The sequence below is a fragment of the Eumetopias jubatus genome, unplaced genomic scaffold (genome assembly GCF_037043125.1).
Source record: "Eumetopias jubatus isolate StellerSeaLion01/CBP00866 unplaced genomic scaffold, mEumJub1_p1.0 scaffold_2, whole genome shotgun sequence".
Taxonomy (NCBI): Eukaryota; Metazoa; Chordata; class Mammalia; order Carnivora; family Otariidae; genus Eumetopias; species Eumetopias jubatus.
Genome location: NW_028274808.1, coordinates 169075216 through 169097701, shown reverse-complemented (window position 1 = coordinate 169097701; position 22486 = coordinate 169075216). Strand labels below are relative to the sequence as shown.

Here is a 22486-nt window from a genome sequence, read left to right as displayed (position 1 = left end):
AAACCTGCGGAGAGCAACTCTCCACGAGGACAACTCCCCAAGCCCCGGCTTCTCACTGTCCCAAACTGCACATTCCAAAGTGGGAAGCAGGAGCGATAACAAGAAGGCAGCTCTCGGGGGCTAAATTCCTGGCGAGAGCGAGAACTTGAAAGCGCGGCGATTCCACTGGCCGAGCGGCGCGGGGTCCGCAGCCCGAGGGGGAGACGAGTTGGCCCCGGGAGCCCGGCTGCGTCGGGCGCCGCGCACGGGGAGCGCTCCGGGTCTGGTCTCCGAGCTCTTCCCTGTTCCCCTCCTCCCTCCTCCCACCGCCCTCCCCCAGCCGAGGCCATTCGCCTCACAGTAGCAAGGTTGTCTCTCGTCTACTCCCTTCCCTTAAACTCACCAAACCAGATTTTTACTCCCAACACCGGCAACTTCCCGTAAATCTGCACTGAAATTTTATCCTGCTCGCTGAGCCTCCGCTGGCTAAAGGCCAGTGCAACATTCCTGTTGTTTTAGGACCTCAGATACCTTTGCTGAAGGTTAAAGGGAAAAAAAAAAAATCTGCCCGGATGGGAGAGATTTGGGGACTTCACCAGACAGGCTTCTCTCCCCGCTCCAAAAGTCACATCCATTTCTGACATCCAGAAACGGCCCCAGAAGTGGCACCTGCTGCGCCTGAGGACATCTGCCCTCAGACGTCTGGCCCCCTTTGGGCTGTTCAGAGAAACGAAGCAGAACCATGTTTGAGGAATAAGGAACCTGCTGTTGAATCACAAGTAGATCGGTACCCCCCCACCCCTGTTCTTCCCCGTCCCCCCGCCCCCGCCCGGTACACGAGCCGTTTAACCAGGTAGTGTCACAGCCAGCCCCGCGGCGGGCCCGAAGGCAGGGGGGGCCTCCCAGAGTGTCCTTACCTGAGGCACAGCAGCGCTCGCACGGGCGCAGGAAGGAACGTCACGCGGCCGAAACCCTGACCTTTGCCGGGGCCTTCGCAGCAGGGCCTGGGGCCTGGGCGCTGCTCGTTCAGAAGTGGCTCATTTTAATGCGCCCTGACCTAAAGTTACAGCTGGTTTCTAGAAAGGGAACAAAAAACACTGCCTTTAGAAAACAGCCGCCAAGCCCTCCCTTAACCTTGCCTGATCTCTGGGGACTTGGCTCTAACCCCCACCCCAACCCCATCCCAAAGAAACCCGCAATCCGTGCCCCACCCCTTCGCGTTACCTGTTTATACAAGAGTTAAGGAGCCTCACGCATTTCAATAGAGCGCTAAGCCTGTTTGCAGGCGTGTAACCGGCCAACAGGAATCGAATTCTGTGACTAAACAAACTAGAAGAGGAAGCAGGCACCACCAGGAACCTAAAACGGAGTTGTGATTTCGGGTTGCAATGTCACCAACTGAGAAAAAAAAAAAAAGTACTGTTTCTCACTTGGCTATTTTAGTGAAGGACTAGTCCAAAACTGTTTTTCTGCTGGTTAAATGAGTACATAGGAAGAGCTTAGAACAGTGCCTGGCACATAGTTAACCTCCGTTAATATTATTATTATCATTATTATTTGTATTTGTACTCTGGCTTTTCTCTGAAGAGCACAGGGCATGATCAGAGTTAGAAGTGGACTCTAGACCTAGTACTGCTGCTCACTAGCTGTAAGGCCGTGAGCAAGGGTTTTTGGACCTTCTCCCAGCTTCCGGAAGATTCCAAGGATGAGACTTTGGCTCAGTTTCTGGAAGATTCCAATGATGAGATTTTTGCTCATCGTCTACATTGTAGACAGTCTCGAATACAATGGAAAGTAAAGTTCCTGTAAAGGTGTGTCCAACTCATTTTCATCTCACTTAAAAGTTGCAAGATTGACAAAATACATGGAGATAAATTGGCCTGTGCATTCCATGAAGTTCAGGAATCGGAAACTCAGGACCAGCAATCAACCTTAGATGGGTGCTTCATTCTAATTTGAATTTAAGAAATCGATATGCTTGCTGCCTGACCCTAGGAAAGTTACTTATACTTTTCAGTTAGAAGCTGACGCAGGCCAGACAATGATCCTTGCCATTTGAAAAACAGTGTGATATAGGGGAAAATGATTTTTAAACTCCTCATAAATATTAAAAAGGGATTATTGAAGGCTAAAAAATGTGATCAGTGCTGAAAGAACACCCTTTTCCTCCACCTTGAAAGAAAGAAATCGCCATCCCTTTTACATTAATGAGTCCCTTTGTGCTTTACCAAGCACTTCCCACCCACCCCCCCCACCTCATCTTATCTGATCTTACAAATCAATCCTGTGAGCTACTTTACCCACGTTTTACAGATGAAGACACTCAGGTCCATTAGTTCAAGACTTCACTGCATAGTGAGACCAGGACTAGTTCCCCAGTTCTAGTTAAATCTAAAACAACATTTGCCACCTTTAGGAAAAATGATTCCTTAACCAGCAGAGAGTTCTGCAACATTTTAGATCCCTTTGGGTTTTTTATCTTCCCTAATGGGGCAAGATTTACCTCAGATCCATTAAACATTTTTCTGGGTTCATTCCTCGTCAATCAGGTGAGAGCGAACTAGCCACAGCCGGCAGTGAGGATACTCTGAGGTTCCCGTACCACATCGAAGGGTTCACACTGCCCGGCGTGAACAAGGGCTCTGCACCCTTAAGGCAATGTACAGACTCCAGGCTACATTAGCCTGGGTTTTTCTTTTATTTTTCAGAAGTATCTGGATGGTGGTCTCAAGAACCTTTCGCTGTCGGGGATGCTTTGAGTTAAAGGAGTCAAGAGAGAACATTCTCAGGGTTATTGATTTTTCCACCTGAGGACAGGATTTTCCATAGGAAGCCCTGGGCCAAAGTCTGGGGAATAATGACCAGGAATCAGACAGTGAGTGTGAAAGTGTGGAGGTCAGTGAACTGGGCAGCAGTCAGAGAAGATGGCCCTTGACGGGGGCACAAGTCCCTGGAAGGAAGTCTCAAATGTTACCTGGCACTTCTTTCTCAGTTTTGCCCACTGCCACCTACTAAATGGATTTTATAATCTTTGTTCCTAAATACTTTCCACTGTCCTCCCCAGGAATATGTGAAAATAAAACTGACTTGTTAAGCAGCAGGCTGTAACAAAAGAAATGTCAGCCAACATCATTTCTTCTTTGTGGCTGAGCCTTGATGCCTGTTTCTATTATTTTAATTCTCAGGCAAATCCCATGATCCTGGGGCGTTTTAGGTTTGCAGACCCCTGCGTTTTGCTTTCTGCTTCCTTCTTTCCATTCGTCCCGTAAGGCAATGTGCTAGAATGAATGCAAACAGCATACAGCTTGGTTTCTCACAGATTTGAGTCTGAGTCTCAGTTTTGTCCCAGCTGTGTGATGCTGGGCAAATTGCTTAACTGCTCTGAGCTTCACAGTGTCTTCATTTATAAAGTAACAGCACCTACCTCCCTAGATTTCTTTAACAGTTAAATGAGAGGTGAAATCTTAGCACAGTTCCTGGCACATATCGGTACTCAAAAAATGGTATTTCCTTTTGTACCTGGAAAAAGCGTACTCCACAGCTCACAAAGAATCTTCCTGCGCATGTGTTTAAGTCTCAGATCAAATAACACTTTTCCAGGATGCTCTCATCAACAGAGGCAAACTGAAGGCGTAATAATAACCACTCATCTCCATAGCATCTCCAATGACATATCATCTTTGACCATCACGACTGTGTGAGGTAAGCATGAGAAAAGCACAAACCATTTGCATTGCCCTATTGCTCAGATGAGGAAACTGAGGTTCTTAACAGTTGTTTCAAGTTGCTAGTAAGTAACAGAGTTAGGTTTTTTTACTGCTTTTTACATTTCCCTACTACTAGAATTGTGACAATAAACTTAACTGACTGAGCCACCCGGGTGCCCCTCAATATGTTTCTTTTCTTTTTTTTTTAAGATTTTATTTCTTTGTCAGAGAGCACAATCAGGGGGAGCTGCAGGCAGAGGGAAAAGCAGGCTCCCCACTGAGCAGGGAGCCTGATACAGGACTCGCTCCCAGGACCCTGGGATCATGACCTGAGCCGAAGGCAGACGCTTAACCGACTGAGCCACCCAGGCGTCCTGATATGTGTTTCTTAAAGACCAAAGACTATGTACTCAAACAGTACAGGTGAGGCCTAAATGATGCATTCAATAAATAAATGTAAACAGCTGAGAATAATCCCTGGCATGTAGTGATTGCTGTTAACTGTTCTTGCTATTATTATTTCTTCATAAACCAATTCCTTGTGACTGTGGTGAGATCATAGTAAGCAATTGACTTTTGGGGAGAAGGGAGCTTCTATTTATTTCTTATAAGAGCTGACCTTTTAGGTACCCTTTTACAGTATGAAAAAGGGTAATACCTTTTCAGTGGTTTTTACTTTCTACCTGTTTCCCTCATTTCCCCTAATTTTACCTGAAACAGAAAAATTATTGTTGGATGGGATACAATCGCTGACCTGAACCCAAACTTTCTGTTGAGGCTGCTGATATTGTTCCCAACCGAAAATAAACCTATTTTGACCTAGAACAGGCAACTTGACCCAGAGAGACCCAGAGAAACCACAGTTTCCACAGCCTCTCCTTCCTTCATATGGTGGCCACCGGCTACCCATAGGAGAATTTTGGCTTAATCTCTTATTTTCTAATTTTTATATGAAATCCACACTGGATCTAATGTGTGCAAATTGAAGGCATATTATTCCTGGGCACACTTGAATGCAAATGATTTGGCCCAGCCACTAAGTGTAGAACACAGACATCAGCTCATGGGTCAAAGGATGAGGGAGGGCCCCCTCCCCCAGGACTCCATCAGAAGGGCACCTGGGTTTGCGGTCTCCATGCCACACTACAGGAGGGCCCCTCACTGAATTTTAAAAATGTACTGAGTTCACAAAAAAGGGAATTAAGTATAGCAGGGGTTCACTCCACACATTAATCTCAGAAGCCAAATCCTTCATTTTGAGAAAGGCCTTCAATACAAGGAGTCCCTTGACCTCCGTCCTTCCTGCACAAATAGGTCTGCCAGAGCCCGCCTGCTTAGACTGAAGGCTTTTCCCGCCCCCACCTGCCCGCTGAGATGGAAGGAACACTGAAGTCAATTATAGGCCCCTTAAAGGCCCACTCGAGACCAAGAAATGGTTTTGTTATGGAAACAGAGGCTGTTGATTCCTTTCTACCCCTTTAAGACTGATTCCCCACCAGAGATCTCCAGACCTCTTTTTATTTTATAATGGAAAACAGCCTCATAAGAAGCTCAATCATTCAGCAATAACTTACCAGAAATGATTGTCAATGTAAAATTACTAACATTTATTAAGTTACTAGCACATTTGCCAGACACTATGTGAAGCACTTTACATGTCTAAACTATCTAATCCTCACAACCCCATGAGATAGAGACTGTTGTTACACCCACTTCATATATGAAGAGACCAACATGCAGAATAGGTATGTGATCCTGCTGAAATCCCCCCGCTAGAAAGTGGCAGAGTGGGAAGCTCCCGAGCCTGTGATCCTCACCATTATGCTCTATGGACTCACAAAAGATTGTCTACGATTATTTTACATACGTGTGCATCCTGGGAGTGGTAGTGCCAGCCTAAAGACGGTGTCTGGCACATGGTAGGCGCTCAAAAAGTGTTTGTTGAATGAATGAGGGAATGTGGAGATACATTTGAATGTTATCATCAGTACGTAGAAGCGTGTGTCAAGAGAGGTAGGGTTTAACTCATCGAGAATCTGAGATGTAGGGTTTTCAAAAACATGGTTAAAGTTTTAATTTGACATATAGCACAGGGGGTGAGTATTTTATAGGATAGAATTAATTGCAGATGTAGTTAAATTTACTGACCATAAAAACCATGTCGAAATAAAGGGAATATTCTTTTTTTTAAGATTTTATTTTATTTATTTGACAGAGAAATAGAGAAAGAGCACAAGTAGGCAGAACGGCAGGGAGAGGGAGAAGCGGGCTCTCTGCTGAGCAAGGAGCCCAACGTGGGGCTCGATCCCAGGACCCTGAGATCATGACCTGAGCTGAAGGCAGCCACTTAACCGCTTACCCAACTGAGCAACCCAAGCGCCACTGAAGGGAATATTCTTACCTTTGTTTCTGTTGTTTCTCTGCTCAGAAGTCCCCTGTAGATCCATGCATTCAACCACCCACCCATCACCGGTATAAGCATAGCAATTAAGAACACAGTCTGGAACCAGCTGCCCGAGTCTGAATCCTGTTTCTTACTAACTATGCAACTGTGAGCAAACAACTTGACTACCCAGGGCCTTAACACTCCTCCTCAGTTCTCACCTCATTAGGAGTGTTTGGAAGATCCCATATGTTACTGTAAATGGGGTACTGGAAATAGCACCAGACCGTTATAAGCCCCCACGCAAGCATTGTTAACCATTATTCATCCAACCAACCGTCCATTGTTTTAGCTAACAAATATTTATCGAATATCTCCTATGTGTCAGGTTCTGTGCAGCAAGCTGAATATAGAAAAATAAATGAGAGGGCGCCTGGGTGGCTCAGTTGGTTAAGCAACTGCCTTCGGCTCAGGTCATGATCCTGGAGTCCCAGGATCGAGTCCCGCGTCAGGCTCCCTGCTCAGCAGAGAGTCTGCTTCTCCCTCTGACCCTCTTCCCTCTCATGCTCTCTCTCTACCATTCTCTCTCTCTCAATAAATAAATAAAAATCTTTAAAAAAAAAAGAAAAATAAATGAGATATAGTCCTTATCTTCACGGACCTAAGGTTTCATAGCGACAGGTAAACAACCAGCCAGTGGCCTTACCATGTGTAAGCCCAGGAAGTTAGTGGCAGTCTAACTTAGACTTGTTCAGCAAGAGTTTACTGAGTCTCTACCAAGAGTCATGCAATGGAGATGCACAGATGAATAGAAACATGGTCCGCTCCCTCACATTAGAAAGGCAGACATATCTATATAACTATACATAATACAAAGGGAAGAGGGCAATAGAGGTGGATGCAAAAAACCAGGAAGAACTCCTTAGTTCTGTGTGCGTGGAGGAGGAGGAGGGTAAGGTCGACTTCCTAGAGGTGGTAACGTTTGAATTAAAAATGAGAACATGAAGGGGAACTTCATGAACAACGGGAAGATGGGGGAGGGGTGGTGAAAACATTTAGCATCTGGTGTGACTGAAGCCTGGAGGTGCACAGAGGGGGCAGGATTTTGCAGCTGGCAAGGGAGGTTGGGGCCAGATGGTTAAGAGACTTGAAAGGAGAATGGCTTTTAGTATGGGTGACAAGATTTTGAGCGAGGAAATTGACACGATCACCAGTGTGTTTTAGAAAGAAAACTCTAGTATGACACAGAGCATGGATTGAAGGGGGGACAACTTGAAAGCAGAGAAAGACTAAGAATGAGAAGATTGCAATGGTTCAGGTAAGCGATGACAAGGTCCACAGGGCCGTGGCTGTTCAAGAGATATCTACCTAGTGGTAGATACCGTGGATTATTTCATCCCACTCTCCTTCCAGTGCACCGTCCTGGACTGAGAGACTGGAAAGCGAAAAACTGTATTTCCCAGACTCCTTTGCTGCTGTGGCTTTGTAGCCAGAGCAGAGGGTACAGGGCACCTATTTTGCTGGTACAGAACTAGCAAACATACCGTGGCTCTGTTGCAAAAACGGTAGTGGTAGCTCTCGGATCCCAAATTTGCAAGAAAAGTGGTGTGAATTCACCAGTACCGGTGGTGGTTTCCTGATTCCCCACTTTCCTGATGGTGGCACATGCAATAGCGTCCCTGGCAGGCCAGCTCTGCAGTGTTCCTGTGGAAGTCATACCTCCAGGTCCAGCTGAGTACCTACACTTCCAATAATTGGGTCAGCACTGAATTGCATGTATGAAATCCCTTTCTACTTAAAACAGCTAGAATGAGTTCTATTGACTGCAGTTGAACCCTGCCTGATACGTTGAATAAATAGAACTGAGAGAATTTGATGACCCATTGAATGTGGTGAGGAAGAAGGGAGCGGGTGGCGGTGAGAAGAGGAGGCAACAATTTGCAAGGTTTCTAGTTTCATGTGGCCATCAGTCGAAACAGGGATTGGTGGAAAGAGTTGTAGATCCACAGATAGGAGGGTGGTCCATCTCACAAGTCCATTGGAACAGGTGCTCCACAGCATCCAGCTATGGGGCGGACAGTTGAAACTAGGTCATTACTGACTACACAATAGGGGAGTGGAGGGAGATATTGAACCTAAGTGGATTTTTACTGCAGTGCATCACTGACCCACAACCTCAAGTTCAATTCTTGAATTGAATATAAATATATATATATGAATATAAAATAGCGATGGTGGAGTTAGTGAAATTCAACATGCTTACCTGTCTGTGCATAGCAGCATTTTCTCTCTCATGTTTTACTGTTCAGAAAGCTATCTTCATGGCAGTATCTCCATTCTTAACTTTGGTAAGACTAGTGTATTTTTTCTTTTTAGAATGGTGAGTACCAACATCTTTCTTTCAGGGCCTCATTGACACAGTATTGCTCAAATAAAATCACATTCTAACCTCAACCAATTATTTTGGCAATGACAAACCAGCCCCATGGGCCAGTGACCCACATTACTCCTCCATTCATATTAGGTATTTCATTGTGGTTTTTTTACAACAAATCTGGACAAGTAGCAAGTTTTTTTATTTGTTTGTTTGTTTGTTTTTTTAAGCACAGTGGCCATGTTTCTAAGGTTGTAGGCAATAGAGAGGTAAATGGACCTCGGCTCAGCTCCTTTGAACTCTTTAGACAAATAACAGCCTAACACTGCAAATTTGCAATGGGAACATATGTGTTCTGTTTTGACAATAAAATTCAGAGATTTACACAATTCTCATTAAATGTGTGCCTAAGTGAATACATTTCTTAATAGACATGAGGATTGGAAGCAGGAGGTAGAAGTAGAAGCTTGTGCAATCTGTTATAAATATTAGCAACCCGTTTTTTCGAAAAAACAAAAAAGACCTGTGGTAAGACTTCAAGATGCATTTGAACATGCCTTTGTTATAACTTTGGTGACATTTAGTTATAGTTAATTAAATGCAAATATTTCTGTTCTACTGGATTATGAGCCCCGTCCTCGGGGTGCAGAAATTGTCTTGTTGAGCTATGTTTCCCCAGTTCTAAGTAGAGGTCTTCATGGTAGGCACTCAAGGAATACTCCATGAGTTATCGAAGGAAGTTTCCAAACTAGGGGGTCAAGGGACTATGTTTTAATACTGGCTCTGCTTCAGCTTCCTCAGCTATGAAATGAATTTTCAGGTCATAGGTTCTATTACTTCTTGGAAGGGCTTCTTACCCGTAAAATGGTTTTGGGATCCTTAATGGGAAAAGATCCAGAATCTCCTTTCCTAAAATGTTTGAAAGACAATGGTTTAATGAATTCAGTTTGGTTGTACCTACAGCAGGTAGATGGATTGAATGTGACCTCTAGAAGTTCTTTATGAATTCTGTGATGGTGGGATCCTATTAAGTCTCCTCTACCTTAAGATCTGGGTCAGAATCACTGGGTGTGGAGCACCATTCCAGAAATTCGTTTGGCTACTGAATGCTTTCTATTTTCCTCTTGTTTACCATCAGGATACTTCCCCTTTCCATGGGGATTTTCTGAAAAGGTCACACAGCCACTTCAGAAAACCATCCTCTTGTTGAATGACAATGATAGCCTCTTTCTCTGGTTGGCAACCAGAAGCAACCGCTGTCAGATCTGGGCAAAAAGCAGGGCCTACACCCCTTAGTTGGCCAAAGCCAGAGGGAAAGTCCAGCCTCCTGCGATGATACTGGGACTGTGGCAAAACGTCTTCTGTGGAAGTGACAATTAGGCTAAGTTCCACCGAGGCCTTGCTGGAGCAGCAAAGATTAGAAGGAAGCATCTTCTGTGACCAGCTCGGGGCTTAATAGGGAAGGAGTTCCAAGATACTTCAGAGCACCCCATCCTCACCACCTTTCCCAGGCCACTTCCAAAACTGCACACATGAGATAATCTGGCGCCTTTGGGACCAAGGACCGTCCTGCTACAAGCACAGTGAATAGCTCTGGGGAGAGCTGTGAGTAGAAAGCAAGCGAGTTGTCCCATCAATCAAATACTTTCTGGGTCTGCCATGTGTCAGACCCTGCACTAGCTGTTGGGCTCAGGATGGTGCATGAAATCACAACCCATAGACTGAGGGTCTGGTTGTGTAAGCATAGACATGCACCACTAATCATTACAATAGCATAAAGACCCTGCTTTGCCTGGGAATACAGAAAAGGGAACAATTTATTCACAACCCCGTAAATGCTGCAGATTCATCCAACTATGTGCTGGCAGGGCTGGTGTCTATGTGACTCTGCCTTCCCATATTCAACCTGTCTCCTGCCTATGGGGCACGTGGCCCATCGGTCAGAGTACTCTGCTGCCCAGAGCCCTCAGTCACTCGCATCTCCTATGGAATAAAGATCCACCCCCTCCCCCCAGCAAGGCATACAATTTGACTCCCACTTTCCTTTACAGATTCATCTCTTCGCTGAATGGTCCATAATTCATGATACTCTTTTCGTATGACTTTGGTCCCCTCTAGCAGATGCTCTGGGGGCCTCACTCACATCAGGCCACATTTACCTGTCCATACAAAGTTGCTGCAAACACCTGCATCTCCCTTTTTGTAGCTTTTCCTTGGCTGCAGGAGCACTCTAGGCAGGGCAAGCAGGACAGGTTGCTGGAAACAATTCCCTCCATCTCAGCTTCTTTGCCTTCCGTTGACATAACTCTGAGTCCTTCCTTTACACTACACAGAATCCCAGAGCTGCCCAAAAGGATTGAGCTCCAACTACCCACAGTGGCTACTGTCTTGATAACACCGTTTCTTCCATCGCTGGTTGCATTCCCCATTCCCTTATCGCTGTTTCCTGGAATCATCTGCCAGATTAGCTATTGCATTCAAGTCCTGCTCTGAGGGCCTATGGACAGATGGACACCAAACAGCGTCTTCAGTCTCCTCCCCATCTCGGCCCGTAGACCACTAGTCTCCAGTCGGTTGAGCTCCCCATTCTTAAAGTTTCTGCTGGACAGTCGCCCCTTCTGTGATGCCATTTCCCATGCACCGCACTCCACCATGTACAGCATGAGGGCCTCCTTCCCCTGAGATTCCTGGCCCTTTACACAGACCTCTCTTATGATGTGCATCATGTGGCACTGTCATTCTGCGTAGGCACATTTGACTCTGCTTACTAGGAACCACAACTTCCTCCTTAGTCAACTCAGGCCCTAGCAGAGCGCAGTGTACAGAGAAGATGCCCAACAGATATCTGATGAATGAATACGTGACCCTTCTGCAGTGGTTTCCTGGCTCAAATCCTTGTGTACACAGCAAGATACTGGAAGCCACGTTCCTGACCCAGCCCTTCTGGGTAAAGGGTCTGCTGACTGTGCCTCAAGACGGAGGCTAGGGAACCTCTCATTGCCCCTCCCAAGGTACTTACTCTGGTTATGATCTTATTGCCAAGAAGGGGCTCCCTTTCAATGCCGGGCAGGTCTCCAAGCTGACTTGCTGGGGCCATTAGGAATCCATGGAGTACATTCCAAGGGTGTGAAAAACCAGGGACTGGGAAGCCTGAGGGCTGGTGCAATGACCACATAAAAATTGCTGCAGATAAGCCATCAGTCCCTAAGACAGCTGCTATCTCTGTAGTTTTGTTTCATCACAGGGTAAAAGCCTGCCCTGCGGTAAGCTGGGGGCTGCATAAATAGCCCCAAAGGAGATATAATCCTAGAGAGGAATCCAAAACTGTTGGTTGAGCAGATAGCTGGTCTTTGGGGAAGGCTGGTTTCAGCTGACGTTCTGTGCTTTGCCAGCAGTGTTATTTTACAATCTCACTGCCAAGGAAGACCTGACCCCTCTGAAGAACCAGGCCAAGCAAGGAGGGAAGGCACAGGCTGATCCCCTGTGATGTTGAGACTTCAAACAAACAAACAGAAACCCAAATTCCAGAGCCACGAGAAGGAAAGTTGGGTCTTCCCTGCTGAGCCGAAATGGAAATGAACTGAGCAGGCTGGAGTGTAAGAAATGGCAGTTGGCACAGGAAAATGAAGCCGTGTTCCACCATGTTGTATGTGGAAATCAGGAAAGAACTAAGGAGGATTCGAAGAGGAGGAGAAGAAGGGGAGCAAGAATGAGAAAAGGGCAGTAGAGGACCCAGGAGGCAAGGAAGGAAGGGGTATAAGCAATGCTTAAGGGCTGTCATGGGCCAGGCAGGTGGCACTTACTTATTTTTCATATCGGACACATTTGAGCTGCTATTCTATCAGTACTAGGATTATTATAAACTTGACCTCAATAGCCTTGAGCTATTACTATTGCCATTCTGCAGATGGAAAAACAGAAGCTCAGAGGGGCTAAAGGACTTGCCCAAGGTCTCACCAATGGTAAGGAATAAAATCTGGGTCTCAATGCCAAGAAGCATTTAAAAATAATTCACACCCAGTTCAAAACACAAGGATGACCACTGCTGTCTGGGTTAGGTCACGTGCTCAAAATTGTCAGGAACCATAACTCAAAATCGTGTGCGCATCTTTTCTCCCCGCCTCCTTGCGTTTGTGGATTCACTGCCTTTGGGTGCACTATGAGGTGGGCACTACCACTGGGGGGGAAGAAGGGAGAGGATCCTTCAGAGGATCAAGTTTAAAGAGGCCTAACTTTTGGAACATCTCCAAATTTGGGTTTAGCAGTGTGCTTGGCTTAAAAAGAAAGGAAGGCAGTAGGAAAGAAGGAAGGGTGGGAGGGAGGGAAGGAGGAAGGCTGCAAGCACAGGATTTACACTTTCACCCTTCCTAGTATCGGTGAGGACCAAAGGGAGACACAGAAATACCATGGGATTGGCAAATACTGCCCTACTTTCAATTCAGCCCCAAGCAGGAAGGCTTAGGTTTGTCACGAGAAAGCCTCTTGTTACCTAAGACCAGAACAAAACCCTTGGGAGGAGACTCCCGTCTTGACAGTGTGATCTCCAAAGAAACCTTTTTAGTCTTAGAACTGCAACGTCTCAAGTGTCACAATTGTGTAACGCGCTGATGTTTAAAATGACCCTGGAGCCCATCACATAGGATTAGGAAAATAACGTACAAGGGGAGAGGAGAGAGAACGCTCCTTGAAGAGCAAAATGAAGAAGCCTGGATTGGAATCCTGGACATGGGGGTTCCAGTTGTGTCTCCTTCACTAGGTTGAAAGTCCTACAGTAACATTTCCTGTGTACTTGCCTCTGCTTTCACGAAGTTGCTGTGCTAGATGACACAGAAGAGAACTTCCAGCTCCAAAGACTTCAGGGAACATTTGGAGACTTTCAAAGAGGTAGGCCACTGAAAGTAATTAGAGTTGTTTGGCGATCCGATGATGAGTCAGAAACCAATCCAAGGACTGTTTTTATTGTGCTTCACTTCCAAATGCTTATTTGGATTCTACAGAATGAAAGAGAAAGAGGGGGGGCATAAAAAACGATCAAAAGGTACTCAGAAGAAAAGGAAAAAAACAAAACAACAACAAAAAAACCCCCAACAAATATCTGTTCAACAAGTCAAATAACTAAGCTAGGCACTTTTAGTGTAGGAGAAGGGTCCTTCTGAGTGGCAGTGTCACACTGTGGAAAGAACACAGATGGGTACTGAATCTAGAAAACCTACAATTAAATCATAGCTTTATCACTAGTGACATAAACAACCTTGAGTCAAGGCTGTTACTGATGAAGATATCATCATCTCCATCATAAAGGCTGTGACTGAAAAGATGAAGAGTCATCTTTTTGAGCCTCAATTTCCTTGAATACAAAAGTAGTCTAGGGGCACCTGGCTGGTTCAGTCAGTAAAACATGCAACTCCTGGTCTCAGGGCTGTGAGTTCAAGTCCCATGTTGGGTGTAGAGATTACTTAAAAATAAAATCTTAGGGGCGCCTGGTGGGCACAGTTGCCTAAGCCTCTGACTCTTGGTTTCAGCTCAGGTCATGATCTCAAGGTCATGAGATCAAGCCCTGCGTGGGGCTTTGCACTTAGCACAGAGTCTGCTTGAGATTCTCTCTCTCTCTCCCTTTGCCCCTCCCACTCATCCTCTCTCTTTCTCTCTCTCTCTAAAAATAAATAAAAATAAATCTTTAAAAAATATATATTTTTTTAAAAAAAGGAGACTAATTTGGGGCACCTGGGTGGCTCAGTCGTTGATCGTCTGCCTTTAGCTCAGGTCATGATCCCAGGGTCCTGGGATCAAACCCCACATCAGGCTCCCTGCTCCACGGGAAGCCGCTTCTCCCTCTCCCACTCCCCCTGCTTGTGTTCCCTCTCTCGCTGTCTCTCTCTCTGTCAAATAAATAAAATCTTTAGAAAAAATTAATTAATTAAAAAAGGAGACTAATTTAAACAGTAGTAATAGCTACCATTTATTGGGTGCTTCTATGCCAGGCACTGAGCTGGGCTGTTCGTATGATGTCTCCAAATCCACCCTCTTTATACTGTATCAATTAGGTATTGCTATCCCTGATTTACAGATACAGACATGGAGTCTAACCAAATCTAAGAGCAGAGCTGGGATTCAAACCCAGTTTGGTAAAACTCTGAAGCTTATTCTCTTATCTAGCCTCCCAAACTTCCCCAGAGGATAATAATATAGACCAAATAAGGTAATATTTGAAATATACCTTGCAAATGGCAATACACAAGTGTTCTCTGCAATATTCGTTATCAATAAAACACTAACAGTAATAATGCAGCAGTAACGACAACAGTAATGGTGAATTTTTACATGTTCACAATCAAAGTGAGTATCCAAATAGAAACCTGGATAATCTGATTTGAATGTCTAATCAAAAAGGGTCCAAACGATGACTCCAGGCTAATCAGACCCTGGGAGCTGCCCTCATCCGTTTTCATTGTGTCTAAGTTTCAGGGCTCAGAAAAACAGTTTGCTTGAGCAGAAATGTTGATATCTGAGGAATAGTGCAGAGAAGATTGAGAACACAGTGAAACCTCTCTGTGCTATACAGTTTTGTCACTGAAAGTGCCATCTGGCCAAGCACACCAGAAAGTAACCGCAGATCACCAACTGGTAAATTTTACCTTTTAAAAAAACCAAGCAGAAGACTCCATAATCTATCAGTGCAGTAATTCGGGATTGCAGTCAAAATATAATAGGTGGCAAACTGTCCCTGTGAGTCAAGGCCAACAAAGAATCCCTCTGGCCTTTTAAAACAGTCCACGTTAACTTGAAATCGAATCTTCGTGTAGAGGGACAGTGCGCAGCTCCTTTAAAAGAGGATGTGGGAAACCAGATGACTCAAGCAGGTGGCACAGTTGACCTGGGAGTCTCAGTCCCACTGAGGTATCAGTGCCTGAGGAACTCGCCTTCCTACTGACTAATTCCTTCTTCAGCTCCCTGAGAGAGTGCTAGCATTTTTCAAACCTTTTAGAGAGAGATATGGAATGTTAAATGTGAAAGGGACCTTAGAACTCATCTGGTCACATGTTCTCATTTCACAGGTGAGAAAACAAAAGCCCAGAGAGGTAGAGTCTGAAGGCTCCAAAGCTGCGCAGAGGCATAGGCAGAACATGAATTTCCTACTCCCCATACAGTGTTCTAGTAATAAAATGTTGCCTCATCCCCTCCTTCACCCTTCAGTGCTCCCCCACTGATTTTTGACACATACACCCTGGTATATCGCTCGAACATGTGCTATCCTCTTTGGGAGGATAACAATAATAATCCCAGAGTAGTATTCTTAGGAATTAAATAGTCATTTCTAGATGCACAATTCTAAACCCTTTAAACATATGAATTCATGAATCCTTACTATAACCCTGGGAGGTAGGTATTATTATTATCTCTATGACACAGAAACACAGAGAGGTTAAATGACTTGCCCAAGGTCACACAGCTGGTCAGGGGTAGAGCCAGGATGGCTAGCTCTAGGGTTCGTGTTTTCATCCCATACAAAGATGTATAGAAATGGTTACTCATTGCTTCTAGAAAAGGAGAAATGGAGGGCTATGGGGTCTAGAGAGGGAAGACTTTGTTTGTCCTGCAAACTCTCACAGACTATTTACATTTTTGTCATATGCATATGTTACTTATTCAATAAACAAAAAAAGTAAAAGCTATTGTGGATGTTTATTTTAAATAGTTCTAAAATGGATAGTGGTGAAAATTATACAGCATTGTAGCTGTATTTAACACCACTGAATTGTACATTTAAAAATGGTTAAAATGGTAAATTTTATTTTATTTTATTTTTTTAAAGATTTTATTTATTTATATGACAGAGAGAGACACAGCGAGAGAGCGAACACAAGCAGGGGGAGTCGGAGAGGGAGAAGCAGCCTTCCCATCAAGCAGGGAGCCCGATGTGGGGCTCGATCCCAGGACCCTGGGACCATGGCAGACGCTTAACGACTGAGCCACCCAGGCGCCCCGGTAAATTTTAGAATATGTATATTTTACTACCAAAATAGTTCCAAAAGCCTTTTTGGCAATAACAGGGAATACTGAGACAGTGTTTTCCAAGACTTCAAGCAGCATATTTGGGTCTGGAGCCTAAATATCTCAATACTGAAATTCAGGAAACCTTGTATTGTGCACCTATTGTATATAAGGCTCTGTGCCAGGCGAGGCGGGTACTTTAAAAATGATAAAGCCATAGACTTTAAGAAGTCTTTAAGTCTCCAAGAACAAATGAAAGGCAGCTCGGGTCCTGAAAACACAAAGAGGAGGAACTGCTTTTTGGTCAACCATGAGGCCAGTGGTGCCAAGGGGCACTTTCATATGATTTTTGTGAGGTTCAAAAGACACAGTCTGCCACGCACCTAGCACAGCATATAGTAGGAGTTTAATCAATGCCAGCTATTATTATTTCCATTACATGACTCTGCTGGGTCTTACTTTCCTCTTTTGTAAAGTCAGATGCTTGAATTAGAGAGCCCCCAGGCACTATAACCAGGAATGGAGGTGATGGTCTCTGTCTTGTCAGTGAGTAAAGCAAGGTAAGGCGGGCCGCAATGACTATTCTCACCGAACAAGAAGACAGCAGCCCTGGATGAGACCGGCTGAGCTCCATTTTGAAGTGACCGATCTATTTGAGCACCTCTGTTACGCCCCGGGCCCCGGCCACAGGGCTCAAAGCTGTGTTGGAGCTGTCTTGTCTGGCTCTCACCGCTGGTGGACTGCATGTTAAACACAGCCAGTATTCAAATTAAATGATATGAACCTAAGTGAAATAACTTACATTGAAAATGAAGTAACAGATACACAAAGCTTACCATTTGCTAACTAGCTCATTACATTTTACTATTATCTCTTTTTAAGGTTATTCACACCCCCAGTTTGGACGGTGGACAGAGCATACAGCGGAGTGCTATCTCACATCTCTTCAGTAATGTCAGATTAGTAGCTTGAAATCAGCCAAGGTGGGAGTGTTTACACTATAGAAATCGGCACACACTACAAGTCAGCCTTCAACATGCCCCCAAACTGGTTGTTAAACATTTCCCAGCCCACCACTGGCTCAGACGAGCATGTGCAGTCTGGGGTCTCTAGGGGGGAGCCCCCTACTGCTCTCAAAACAGAAGAGAGCATAATCATCTCCTTGTTGCTCGTCCCACAGGGGCCCATGAAGAAATGGGCTATAGACATGGTCCTCTTCTCTGTGTCCTTAAATGAAATAAAATAAATAATTCTGAGTGCTTGGCACACGGCCGAGGACCTCTCGTGTTCGATTCTTCATCCCGTCTGCAAGAGCTAATTACAGTGAGGGGGTGTGCAAAGCAACAGTTCTTTGTGTTCTGAGTGAAATAATGGCTTAGTCACCCCTGCGGGTATGAAGGCTCTGTACTTCTCCTCAGTGCAGTGAACACAAATCCCAATCTGATGGCATGTGACTTTTTTCTTTTTCTAAATGAATCAGACTTTATGAATAGAAATTTAGCTTTCTTCCACCCTCTCTGGCCCAGCCATGCCAATTAGCATATTTTGTTTTTCTGGTTGAATTGACTCACCCATAGTTTTAGGAGCCTGTTGGTTTGCATCCTCAGTTCTGAGAATATCAGAGGGAGATGGAATTCTTGCTTCGCAAACTCACTGATTATGTAGCATACATTTGATTATGTTTTTGTGTAGAGAAAATGAAAGCCACTGCTAAGGTAGAGAACTGAGCCCTGGGTTTGGGAAGAGAATCCTTTCTCTTCAGGTTTCTGGAGCAAAGCGAGATGAGCCAACCTGGCTGAGGCTTCGGTGCTCTCTCTGCAGACCCAGGACCCGGCAGGGAGGGTTTGAGCTGCGGACCAGGCTGTGATTGGTCGTAGTTTAGGGCCTAAGGGGTCCAGGCCTCAAGACCCTACACACTGACAGACGTTGGTGCTCCCCGAATCACAGGTAATTCAAAATAAAATTTCTAGTACCACAAAACCTATGTGGAGGGCAGTGTTGTGTTTTGGATAAGCTCATGGACTCTAGAGCCAGGAAGCTTGGGTTTGAATTCTGGCTTGCCCAATTATCAGTTTTGTAACCTTGGACAAGTCACTTAAAATCTGTGTCTCAATCTCATCATCTGTAGAAAAGGGATAGGTAATACTACCTACCCTCCTAGGGTTGGTATGAGGATTAAATGTATTAAAATTTGTAACATGGGGGCTTGTGGGTGGCTCAGTGGGTTAAGCGTCTGCCTTTGGCTCAGGTCATGACCCCAGGGTCCTTGGGATGAGTCCAGCATCAGGCTCCCTGCTCAGTGGGGAGCCTGCTTCTCCTTCTCCCTCCACCACTTCCCCTGCTTGTGCTCTCTCTCGCTCTGTCAAAAAGATAAAAATAAAATCTTTTAAAAAAATTTGTAACATACTGAGAGAAGAGGCTGGCACATAGTAAGTGCCATATAAATGTTAGCTAATATTTGAATGCGGACATGCTTTCTAATCGTTTTTGGATTGAAAATTTGTACATAGGTTAATTGAAGCTGAACTATTATTTATTCTTTTTCCTATTTATTTATTTCCTGGTACCCTAAAAACACAGGACCTAGCTCTGAGACACCAGACAGGTGTCTTGCCATGGAGCTCCAGAAGCCAAACATCAAACAATCCCTATGCTGCTTGAACCTAGAAGTCTAAGTTCCTTCTGGTGGTTAAGAGTCAGGGTTTTAAAGGCAGACACAGAGAGTTCTTGTGTTTGTTTGTTTAACTTTTCACTTTTAAAGAGTTGAAGACCTAGAGAAAAGTAGCAGAAAGAGTACAGAGAGTTCAGGAGTTGCCATTCCCCCGCTGCTTCCCATAATGTTATTGTTCATGCCTACAGTACAACTATGAAAGCCAGAGTTCACATAGATTATCTAGGTGAACTTGTATTTAAGTATTTAAGTTGTATGAGCTTACTTGTATTTAAGTAAATGATAAACCTTATTTGAATTTCATCAGTTTCCCACTAAACACAGGACCCAACACGGGCTCTTCCACTGATTGCCCTTAGTCACTCTGTCTTTTTGGTTTCCTCCAACCTTCAATCTTCGTTCAGTTTTTGCGTTTCTTTCCTGACCTTGACACTATTGATGAATACCAGCCAATTATTTTTTAAAATGCCTCACAGTTTGGGTTCGTCTGATATTTACTCGAGATTAGACTAATCACTAATCCTTTTGGCAGGACACCACAGAAGTGATGTGTCCTTGGTGCCTCCCTTCATGGGGAGCAGTGTGCTGATATATCTTATTAGTGATAATGATATTAACCTTGATTACTTGGTTAAGGTTTCTCCACTGCAAAGTTAATATGCCTATTCTTCAGAATAGAAGGTATAATTACTGGGGAGAAAAAGGTATTATCAGTAACCTCAGAATAAAGGAAGATTTTTTTTGGACATGCCAGAGTCTGTAATAATGCTTTGCATCTGCATCCTGCTCTATGAAAGATTTTATACATATACCCCAACATCACAATGTATGTGATTATTTGAAGAGAGACAGAACTACTTTTTATTTTTTTACTTTTATTTTTTATTTTTTTAAAAGATTTTATTTATTTATTTGAGAGAGAAAATGAGAGATAGCACGAGAGGGAAGAGGGTCAGAGGGAGAAGCAGACTCCCTGCCGAGCAGGGAGCCCAATGCGGGACTCCAGGATCATGACCTGAGCCGAAGGCAGTTGCTCAACCAAATGAGCCACCCAGGCGCCCGAGACAGAACTACTTTTTAAAATACAGTTTGAGTAGCAGCTCATATGATAAATGATTTTGGTTACTTCTTTGCAGTGCTCATTCAAATAGGGTTTAAAGCTTTATCAGGGGTCGTAGACCAATAGAACACTTAAGAGTGTAAACTTAACATATATAACATATATAAAAATAACTATATATAAAAAATACATATTTATATATAACATATATAAAAAATATACTGTAATGAACATATGAGACAAGAAAAAAAGTAACAGTGAGGCCATGCTTTAAGTGTGTGCCACACATATGCATTAAATGGTAATTCTTTGGGTGGAAAAAATATTAAGCCAATGAAAGAGTTTGCAAATCCCTAAGAAAGAAGAGTAATACTGTACATACAAAATTTCAGAGCTTAATATTTTGGGCATATGAGGCAATATAATAGATCCCCCTCACAAAGAGACTAAATGACTAAATGACAACGTCACACAACTAATAAGTGTAGAGCTGGCATTTGAACCAGGTCGTGGGACTCCAGAATACTGAAGTTCTTGACTGCTCCAATACATTGCACCCTGATAGGCTACTAACCCTTGCAATTCATACATTTTTCTTCTCTTAAATATTCTATGAATCCAATATATATATTTTATTTTATTTATTTTTTTAAAGATTTTATTTATTTATTTGAGGGAGAGAGAGAGAGTGAGAGAGAGAGAGAGAGCCCAAGAGCGGGTAGGGTCATAGGGAGAAGCAGACTCCCCGCCGAGCAGGGAGCCCGATGTGGGACTCGATCACGGGACTCCAGGATCATGACCTGAGCTGAAGGCAGTCGCTTAACCAACTGAGCCACCCAGGCGCCCAACAATATATATATTTTAAATATACTATATATAAAGTGTTTTTTTCAGATACCACCAATCTAATAATATATATTTTCTGCCTCTTAAATATACTACGCATCAGTATTTCTGGCATTTGCTTTTTTTCTCTTTTTACTCCTTTCAATATCATTACATCTCTATACAGTCTAAACCACACAAATTAGTCCTAGGTCATATATCCAGCCTTGGATTGTTTTCTTTTTTTTTTTTCTTTTTTAATTTTATTTATTTATTTATTTGAGAGAGAGAGAATGAGAGAGAGAGAGCACATGAGAGGGGGGAGGGTCAGAGGGAGAAGCAGACTCCCCACTGAGCAGGGAGCCCGATGTGGGACTCGATCCCGGGACTCCAGGATCATGACCTGAGCCGAAGGCAGTCGCTCAACCAACTGAGCCACCCAGGCGCCCACTTGGATTGTTTTCTAATTGACTCATGGGTTGGAAAGTTCTAGGGAGACAAGGATCAAGTCTTGGACATATAGCCGATTCCCCACAGAGACTTCAGATGGAATTAATCTTTTTTTTTTTTAAGATTTTATTTATTTATTTTAGAGAGAGAGAGCACGTGCCTGAGTGGGTGAGTTGGGGGAGGGACAGAGGGGGAGGGAGAGAGAAAGAGAATCTTGAGGAGACTCCGGGCTGAGCTCAGAGCCTAAGGTGGGGCTCAATCTCATGACTGGGAGATCAGGACCCGAGAGAAAGTCAAGAGTCAGAGGCTTAACCGACTGAGCCACCTGGGCGCCCCAAGACAGAATTAATCTTAAGCATTAATAGTTATGACCACTTAATTTGTGTCTGGCAGTATCCTAAATACTTCGTACTCGTTACCTCACTCATTCCTCAGAACAGCCTCTGAGGTGCACACTCTCACCATCTCATTTCACAGATGAAGAGACTGGAGTTAAGTGACTGTCCCTAGCCAACCAGCTAGTGGGAGGCAAAGGCAGGATTCCCACCAAAGTCTGTCCAATCCCAGAGCTGCTGGCTCAACTACTAGGATATACTATATGCCGGCTGGGGCTAATTATATGGCAGACACGTGGTAAATGCTTGTTGATGGTCAACTGATGGATGGCTCATTCATTTGTTTATTCTCCTATTCTCAGTGACGGAGGGAAGATGCAGAATCGGGGAGATGGGGAAAAAGACAGTTAATACATGGAAGTAGCCAGGAAAATAACTGAGCTGAGGGCTAGGGGCTAAGTAGAGACTGACGCTGGGAGAAAGAGGGAGAAACAGAAAGGACACATCAGAGAGAACCAAGACAGTGACAGCCTTGCTGATGTTGTGCCTGGAAGTCACACGGGCATCACCCAGGAGCTATGCTGCTCCATCCATCATCCTGATGTGACTTGAGACCAGGGACTGCAGTTTCTGTCTCACCTCCCTAACTTCCAACAACCTCATATTTTGTTAAGTCTTGGAGTGTAAGTTTCATTCATTCATCTATGAGG

General features: G+C 44.3%; 1 protein-coding gene across 4 annotated transcripts in view; it reads right to left on the bottom strand.

Moving 5' to 3' along the window:
* The window catches only part of RBM47 (RNA binding motif protein 47), a 158475-nt gene extending 157183 nt beyond the window's left edge, over positions 1-1292 (bottom strand). For 3 of the 4 annotated variants that reach the window (XM_088021191.1, XM_088021189.1, XM_088021190.1), the window contains exons 1-2: positions 1204-1292; positions 897-1055 (exon numbers count right to left, since the gene is read on the bottom strand). The gene's annotated coding sequence lies outside the window, so the exon portion shown is untranslated. Of the gene's footprint in view, positions 1-896; positions 1056-1203 lie in introns of those variants that run through there. The other variant, XM_088021192.1, reaches the window with a different exon arrangement.
* Positions 1293-22486: the final 21194 nt, after the last annotated feature.